Here is a 6,928-nt window from a genome sequence, read left to right on the forward strand (position 1 = left end):
GTTGTTGTACTGAAATTCAGTTATTGTAAGATATTACATAACCACACCACCAGTAATACAAACATCAGTTGTCATCTTGAAGACACGTATGATAACGTGTGATGATGTGTCATAATCAAATATTTCAACAGCTATTGGTGTAAGAGAGAAAAATGTTTTTTTTTTACCTTTCCCCATATGTATGTGGTGGACATGCTACATCAAACAGAACTATGGCCATGTCTTTGGTCACAGTGTTCATTGGTGAGAAGCTGGTTAAGGGATCAGGCCCTTATTGCTGTACAGCTGCTGGTCAGTAGGATTGCCCATACAAAGGGAGCTGAGATCCTGAGATAAAGTATGAACCAGAAAGCAACCCTTCTCCTACCATCAATCGATATCAGTTTCTTTTTGACCGCTAGTGTGCTCAGTTGGAGCCACTGTGAGGGTTCAGCAGCCTGACACAACCTGAGCCAAAAAGTTCACGGTGCCTAAATGTGACAAAAGTGCAGGCAGGTCAGAGAACTGTCATATGAATCAGCATATGAACCATCATATGTCTTATGTGCCATTCCAAAAGGCTCTGAACATGCCTCCATTATCATTTAGATAAAAGAGTGTGTTAGAGGAGACATGGATGGACTACACAGTGAGATCACTATCACACCCTTCCACTGACACAACAGTTAGCTATTGTGTTTCCATGCTCTCTGCAGCTCTTTGAGATGTGAACAGCCTTGTGAGCCTCCCGCTTTGATCCATTACAGCTGGATGGATCAAAGCTCTGCTGTGGAGGTCTGAACAGAAACAGCCTTAGTACAAGCACAGTAACCAACAGGTGAATGATAGGACTTCAGTCACACTTGTATAATCATTCTGTACAGATGTCTGTTTAGAGGGTTGGTTGAAGGAGCACCACAGATAGTGAACCGATCAACCTAAAAGCTTATCTGTAAATAAATGTATGCAAAGTGTACACGTAAAAAAAGAACATTCCTCTCTTTTTGAGTTCTGACTGTGAAGGGTGTCTTTAGAGGTTTGATGCCACCATGATGGCTGTAACTATGACGATATACTACAGAGAAAAAAAAATTAATAAATGTGGTGTATGTGGTGTATTTTAAAAAAAAGATACAAATGTATAAGACAAAAAATATATATATATATATTGGTCTTTTGAGTAAGTTGCATTGTGTGATGAAAGTCTGAAGTGCTAAAAATGCATTAAATGGGGGAAAAGTACATTTTATTGTAAAAATAAATTCAGAGTGATGAACATGAACAAAATGACATTTTTGTATATATGGGATTTTTGTAAATTTTTATTTGAATCTAATGCAACACAAACTACCAAAATTCATTTAATAAAGTACACTGTGGTCATTTTTTCTGGCCTCAAGTCTGTTTCTTTGTTCATTCTGGGATATTATTATTATTATTAGTAGAGTAGTAGTAGTAGTAGTTTTAGTAGTAGTACTTTTAGTTAGTTTAGTTAAATATTCAGACTGACAGATTATTTAAAAATGATTCCAACAAAGTCAAGTTGTTGTGTTCTCCTCTCAAAGATTATTTAAGAGAGTTCCAGAGTCAGACATTCAGGAATGACTGTGCATCACATGCATGAGGACACAATCAATCCACTGACATGCAGGTTAATCGGTGATGACAAAAATAAGCATTGTTAAATGACAGTTTTTCTCTAAAAAAAATGTATCACACATGCTCTTGTTCATTACGATGGATAAATACATGATATGATACCTTGTATCATCACAATTCTGTTGTCTGACTCTTTCTTAATTTTACTGCACTGTGACACAAGTACATGTAGATAAGAAAATACTTGATTATTCTCCGTGATATGAGTGTCAAAATGATAACTGTAGGCAAGCACGCATGTTCACGTAAAAACGCATGTGCGTGCACAAGCATTACAGTCACTCGCTGAGTGTCCCGGTTTTAGATTCGGGAAATCTGGTCACCTCAACATCCTTGCCAGCATAAAAACAAATTGCATATTGAAACTATATGAATGATGTGCTTTGAGTTGTAGCAACATTAAGCAATGAACTTACTTGTGGTCTTTGGCCATCCATCTCGTCTCCCACTGGGCTGCCGAGGTCAGAATCCCGCTCAAAGTCTGGCTTTGACCGCCGGGTGTCAGCGTAAATAGGCTACCAATGTTATCCTCAAATCATTATCATCATAGCGTATTTTATATTATACATTTTTAATCACGTAGTCTAGCCTATTCACTCATCATCTCTTGTTAAACGTTACAATAAGGGAATTACATGGATTCCATTACAGTAACAGTCATTAATTAATTTTATTTTTAAATCATTGTAGGAGCCTGAATGCTGTTTTTTGTTGATAAATGTTTGAATAATAATTTAAGTTGACATGTGAAAAAAGATTGTTGTTAATTTTGATAAAAGGAACATTATTTACAGGTGGACAGTCCATATTAATAAGTTAGTATTTAATTCATTTCACCTAAAAATACGTGGATGTTTGTAGGCTTAGAAAATCACACTTATAATCTTTAATGCGGAGGAGTAGGTGTATGTTTACGTTGCTGACGTAAAACAAGTAGTCAGGTCTGTGTCATGGAGGGGAGCCACACAGTTTTTTGACCTCTCTCTCTCTCTCTCCCTCACTCAGTTTTAGACTCCGCATTCTGCCCTTTTTTGGATCTTGCCTTTTTTTGTTTTTCATAATGTTAGATTGTTGTATCTTGCCTTATTTTTTTTGGAGTAAAACGCTAAAAGAAACGAAGTGGATCGTGTGGAGTTTTTCTTGTTCTTCCGTAAAAGTGGATAACGTGGGAGGAGAGCGTCAAGCTCATGGCTTCGCTAAGTAGGAACCTACAATCATAATATGACATGCAGCAAGAGTGCAACGGCTGGGATGCGAACCGGCGTCCCATGGCCCAAAATACAACAACCAGCAACATACTTAACCACTCAGCTACCATAATGTAGGTATGTCATAGGGCGTATTTATAATATATAAAACATCCCGCTGATATAAAATTAGAAATAGTCTACGATAAATGGAATCATACGATATCTAAACGACGATAACTCTTTTTAGGATTATTTAAGATTAATTATACATAAATAAGTTGGCGTCTTAAATAGGTGATGATTCAAATAGCTGGCTAGTATGGTAAATTGGTGTATTTTAAGAGAGAGGCAGTTTTACAAACAGACCATATAACCGCCCCTACAGAGCGCTCAAAAATGGCGAAGGAGCACACCCAAGATTGGGCCACACTCCAGCTGTCTCCCTATTGGCTGGTGAAACACACTAATTTAAGTGCAGAGCGGGACATCATTCAATCTGAGCAGACACTTCAACCTAAGAGGATGTGTTTGTTCTGAGTGCGAGCACATTAGATCTGAGCATGCACAGGACATATTTGAGTGCGAGGAAATGTTTGTGTCCAAGCAGAAGAAATGTGAGCACAAGCATGTGATGTTTTGAGTCCAAGCACACATTTTGAAAGAAAGCAGCAGAAATCTGAGTGCGAGCACAAAATCTGAGCACAAGGACAATAAATCTGAGCACGAGAATATGGGGTGCCGTTTGTAAAGCGTCTCGCTCTGAAAATAACAGCAACATTTTGTCACATTTAGCTAAAAACAACGTTTAAAAAACTGGTTTGAATTGTTGAGAGTCACTTTTTTGCACATTTAGAACAATATTTGTGAACTTAGAGATATTTTAAAATATTAAATCCAAATGTTAAATGTAAAATCTAAGGCTAAATCTAAATGTTAAATCTAAATCTAATTTAAATCTAAATGTTAAATATAAATATAAATGTTAAATTATAAATATAATGTTAAATCTAAATCTAAATGTTGAAGCTAAATGTTTCGGGTAAACTAAATATTTAGCTAAAATGCAAATTCAAATGCCGGTAACCGGAAGTGCCAAAATAAAAGCTCGAGGAGGTCAGAGCGTGTTAGAGTGGCAAATAACGAATAAAACCCATCTTATCCGGGGAAATGGACTCTTGACAAGGATATCGTGATAATAACTACCTAGATAACAAAACGTTTGGAGAAACGTTATTTGAAGAGTACTTAGTTAGTACTTAGTACTTAGTGCTCACTTTTATGAACGGTGCGGGACTATGACCTGTAGCGCACATAGACATATATACATAACGCCGCATTGAGCCTAATCATACGTAAACGCGCCCCATATGGTTCGGGCAATCCTGCCCCGAAACTAAAACAAGGAAAGGGACTGAACTTCATAAAGCGCCTTTCTACAAAGTTCTTAAGTTAATGTCTCTTATACACCCATTCCACACACACTAATATATCTGGGAAACAAACAGGCACAAAAACAACGTATGTAACTTTTAAGTGATGATTATAAATGTTTACTACATTTTAAACAATGTATACAATGTTTACACTTATGCGTGTGTGTGTGTTACTATATGTATGTATATGTTCACGTGTAATGTACACGTTAGTGCTCTTTATTCAGAAAACCCTCATGTCACACCACATTTCAGGATCTGGTTATATAGACACAGATAAATGTTAAATATAAATATTTTCAATATTTACATCACAGTAACAGTGTTACACACATTAGTAGCTGTAAACACTCAGCATTAGAAAAATACATACTTTTGGTTTGGTGCTTACATAAGGAGTAAACATTTATAATCATCACTTTAAAAGTTACATACGTTGTTTCTGGTGCCTGTTTGTTTCCCAGATATTTAGTGGTGGTGTGAATGGGTGTAATAAGAGACATTAACTTAAAGAACTTTGTAGAAAGGCTCTTTATGAAGTTCAGTCCCATCCTTGTATTAGTTTACGGCAACCTGCCCTTCTACGGTGCCCTAAGGCAAACACAACAGCAAATTCAAAAACACAATAGCAAATCAAATAACACAACAGCAAATCGAATAACACAACAGCAAATTCAAAAACACAACACAAATCAAATAACACAGCAGCAAATCAAAAACACAATAGCAAATGAAAATAACACAGCAGCAAATTCAAAAACACAATAGCAAATCAAATACACAGCAGCAAATCCAAAAACACAATAGCAATCAAACAACACATAGCAAATCAAAACACAGCAGCAAATTCAAAAACACAATAGGCAATCAAACACACAATAGCAAATCAAATAACACATTAGCAAATTCAAAACGGAAAGGGTAGTACCCACGGGCGACATGAATCGTCGCTGATTGGACTGGTGGTCCTCCTAAACCGAAAAGACAGGGCTGTACATGTTTTCAAAATATGAGCGCTGTAGTGACACGTACGCGCTGCTATTAAAGAATATTTAATGCACGGACATGGATACGTGTTACTACGGAAAACGCATGATATTCACTGGATTAAATTTTTTTTTGTTTTTGACACTTTATCTCGTAATTACAAGAAAGATCTTTGTAATTACGAGATAAGGAAAGGGCCTCATTGGCCACTGCACTTCGGTAAAGTTAGAAAGATGTTGGCACTTCCGGATCAATAACTCTTAGTGAAACGTTGTTAAACCAAAACGCGCATATTTTCAATGTAGTAAGACAGACAACGAGCTACAACCTAACGTTCATCACAACAAGCCATCCTCGGAGCACACCACAACATTGTGTTTATAGGACGATTCATAATTTCTGGGAATTTTATTAGGAATATTAATCAATAACTTCAATATGATACAGTACTGCAGTAAACGCTATCTACACTTCAAAATCTGTGCCCGACTACATCGTTTTGTACGGTAAAGTGTGTGAGTGCTCTATATGCCTTAAAGTGCACCTCGGAAACTCGAAATCAAATAATAATCTCTTTTTCTAAGATAGGCAGATTTAGAAAATCATTAAATAAACAAATCAATTGTTTTCTGACAACTCCACCTGATTCTGTTCTACTCAGTTCCCAGCTCTTCTGGGGTGATTTCAAGTTCTTTCACTGCACCTGCACCTTGTACGGTAAAGCGTCGGTGAAGACGCTTACCGTAAAAACTGATGTAGTCGGCACTAGAAGTAGGTAGCTGGGAACATGTAGAACAAGAATTGTCAGAAAACAATTTGATTGTTTTATTTAATGACTCAAACTGAAATAGCGCTCTTGAATAAAGATAGGATAATTCTTCCATATGTGCACCTCCTGACCACAGCAGAACAATAAATAAATAATAAATAAATAAAACAACTATTAGAGGACACACACATGTGATGGAAACAAAAAGGACTGTGACACGGTGTAGTCCAGCTGTTGTGATGACAGACAGGATGACAAACGTTAACTCCAAATAATACTGAACCTGATCATTTCACTATGTTTGTCCCTGTATGAGTTAGATGTGACACATCAAACTGAAGTGATAAAAAACCTAAAAAAAAAAATGTATCAATATATTTTACTTCTGAATTGGGAGGCATCTGTCTGGTCTGGATTGGTTTTTTTCTTGGTTTCCTCTCCTGTCCCTAAAAGACAAATGATAGATAAAGAGAGACAATAGTTAATAAATAGAAATTATTCACTGTGTAAGAATTCTGATAACAATTTAATAACTGCCGTTATAATTATAACTAGTTAATAGATCATTGAAACTGTTAAGAATTATTAACGACTTGTTAGTGTTTATTACGTTTTTTTAAGGATTTAATAAGAACTATTATTATTAATAAGGACATGTTATTGGGACGTTATTCTAAAGTTGCAACATTTCTCATTATTACGGTTAGTAATAAGGAATAGTTGCACTTTTAGAAAAGTCCAAAACAACATAAGCTAATAACTAATACTTGACTAATATATAACCACACTTTACAGATCAGTTGTTAATATTTGTTAACCATCTACAATACCAGTGAAACTTTGTAGACACAAATAGGTTTCTACCCATAGCCTTTCCTCTGTACTGTATTTTACCAAACAAACACCCAGAG

The sequence above is a fragment of the Larimichthys crocea genome, unplaced genomic scaffold (genome assembly GCF_000972845.2).
Source record: "Larimichthys crocea isolate SSNF unplaced genomic scaffold, L_crocea_2.0 scaffold397, whole genome shotgun sequence".
Classification (NCBI taxonomy): domain Eukaryota; kingdom Metazoa; phylum Chordata; class Actinopteri; family Sciaenidae; genus Larimichthys; species Larimichthys crocea.